The following is a 2981-nucleotide window of genomic DNA, read 5'->3' as shown; positions in this document are numbered from 1 at the left end:
TTTTTACAGAGAGGAAGGGAGAGGGATAGAGAGTTAGAAACATCGATGAGAGAAACATCGATTAGCTGCCTCCTGCACACCCCCTACTGGGGATGTGCCCGCAACCAAGGTACATGCCCTTGACCGAAATCGAACCTGGGACCTTTCAGTCCGCAGGCCGACACTCTATCCATTGAGCCAAACTGGTCAGGGCTATCCTTCCCCTTCTTGAATGCCAGGCCATGTGTTTCCTCTCTTCATCCACACAGAAGAAAAACAAAGACTGAAAGATGCCACTGCCATAAGCATGAGGCATAACTATTTAAATGCATGTTTTCTCTTTAACAGTGGCTAGTGAAAACTGAGACATGCTAGCAGTGGAAAATACATACCACATATTTTGAAGACTCAGTACAAAAATATAAAATATTCATTAATTTTCATGTTGAAATGGAATCTTTTGGATATAATAAAATAAATTAAATATATCCTAAAAATAACTTTATTTGTTTTTTTTATACTTTTTAATGTGGCTCTAAAAAATTTTAATTATCTGTGTGACTTGCGTTGTAGTTCTATTTGACAGCACAGTTCCATAAACCTTGGCAAATGATTGAACTTCAGTTTCCTCATTGTAAATTGTTGTAAGGATCAAAATAAAAATTAAAAATTTAGCAACGGGTCTGGATCATGGGGAACTTTCAAAAATGTAACACAAAACTATAGATTTAAGTAATTATTTGCATATTATACAGGGCATTCAAGAAATATCAAATTATTAAATGACTGTAATATCCTATATAATAAAAGCCTAATGACCAAACCGTGGAACAGCCAGAATGACCAGTTGACCAGTTGCTATGATGCACACTGACCACCAGGGGGCAGACACTCAACTCAGGAGCTTCCCCCCTAGTGGTCAGTGTGCTCCCACAGCGGGCTGACCCTGCAGGCCACGCTCCCCACCAGTGCATGAATCCTGTGCACCTGGCCTCTAGTAAAGAAATAAGTTCAAGGTAGAGTAAGAGCCAGATTATAGAGCAGCGGTTCTCAACCAGGCCACCTGCCCTTGACTTAGAAATTGCCCGCCAGAGTGCGTTCCATGTTTCTGCTGCATCAGCTGCACCTCTGGCCATAGTGGGTCTGAGCCAGACACCCGACTCAAAGGAGGGCAGTCTGTCTGCCAGGGACTAGTCAAGGAGCTGAACAGAGTGTTGGTCCCACAGAGTCCCGTGGTCTCATACACAAACTTAGAACTTGGAGGCAGCAGAGAAAACTAGAAATCAGAAAGAAGAGATGGGCAGATGGAAGCTGGGTGAGAAATGGCAGAGAATAGAATGCCAGTCTGATGGCTCATCTCTGCCGGGTTCCGGTCTCACCCAGTGCCCTGTGGTCTTGGGTTCTGTGAGACTCCCATGTACCTTGAAATAATTGCTTTGCTCTTGCTTGTCAATTTAAGAGCATCTAGCCCAAGCATGTCAAACTCACGGCCTGCATGCAGCCCACAACGAATATTTTTGCGGCCCAGCCAATATAACGGTATATAAGAAACCTTTTAATAAAAATTTCATAACTTAATTTTTACAATATCCTGTTATACATAATTATTAATAACGAACTACAATGTTCGCTAATGACTGATTACTATAATCATGTTGCATTCATTTCCCTTACGTGCCTTATCGCAGGCGCACCATTTCTCTCCACTAACACTAGCTGCAAATATTTTAGCAGCCGACTGCCACGTCATTAACCTTGGACTGACTTGTTTGGTATGGGCAACAGGAAATATTTCGCTTTTGGGAACAAGAAAAATAGGTTTATTTGCGTGACGTTTATTAATTTGTGCAGTTATTCAGTGTCTGGTAAGTTAATGTTCAAGAAAAAATATTATTTTTTATTAAAATGTTCTATTATTTTATGTCAGCAATTACTCATTTTTTTCAGCCCTTTGTATTCAGCATGTCTCTATCGAAATAAACGTACATTTCTATGAAAACTGAAGCTTTTGGGGTTTTTTTTGTGGCCCAAATAAGCTTAAACCTTGTTAATTTGGCCTGGGTTAGCCTTTGGGTTTGACATGCTTGATCTAGCCGATAGAAAAGTTTTACAAGACTTTCTTTGAGCTAAAATTTTGAGAACATGCCTGGAAGCAAAATCTCAATAGATTGGGAAAAAGCTCTGGAGAGTGGCAGCTTTGTTTGTTTGTTTGTTATAGCACAAGCTTTATAAAGAACAGAACACATTTTCCCACATTGTACTCAGTCCAGCAGAGCCCAGGCTGTTGCTCTTACTCATCAGCAAAACTCTAGGCTTTGCCACTTAGCATATTCTCTTGGGCTCTGGTTACCTAATCAGCATCTGAGTTGTTCAAAGAGACATTCTTCTCTTGGCCAAACATTTCACGGGCCCGGAGTTTGTGCTTCTCATCGGAGCACTCACAGCAGCTCAGGGTTCACCTTCTTCTGCTCCGCATGGTGCTTCTCCATGGAGCCCCTGACATTCCGGCTGCCAGGCGAGCCTGGCATAAGTGAATGTGAATCTCTCCTCAACCCAGCTTAGCCCTGATCCCAGGACTAGCCAGGGCTGCTGCCATCTCTGCTAGTGCAGTTGATTTTAATGCATTTAGAATCAAAGAAGAAAACATTAGGAAGGTCCATGAAATCCATTGGTGGTAGATTAAGGAGGTGGGAGAAAGCAAAGCAGGGAAATCTCTGAGATTAGACAAAAAGCAAAATGGAAAAACATACTTCTCTTACATTGGTGGGTCCAGGATGGTTAATTTAACATTTACAGTAAATACAGATGGTATGTGGGCAACAAGATAACAACGAGGGGTTCTGTGATCTCCTGCTCTGGGGCAGGCTACTTGTCTTTGAGGGAGTCTGGAAAAGAAAATTACTCTGGCATTTCAAAGATATGTTATCCTAGATGCATAAGAACCATGACTTAAGGGCAAGTTTGACCTTTGCCGAGGAAGCAAAAGGCCTGCCATGGGCTGC

General features: G+C 41.9%; 1 pseudogene; it reads right to left on the bottom strand.

The window, feature by feature from the left end:
* Positions 1-2287: 2287 nt before the first annotated feature.
* On the bottom strand, positions 2288-2575 carry LOC102769687 (annotated as a pseudogene).
* Positions 2576-2981: the final 406 nt, after the last annotated feature.

This window comes from Myotis davidii, unplaced genomic scaffold (genome assembly GCF_000327345.1).
Source record: "Myotis davidii unplaced genomic scaffold, ASM32734v1 scaffold189, whole genome shotgun sequence".
Taxonomy (NCBI): Eukaryota; Metazoa; Chordata; class Mammalia; order Chiroptera; family Vespertilionidae; genus Myotis; species Myotis davidii.
This window is presented reverse-complemented; position numbering and strand designations above follow the sequence as displayed.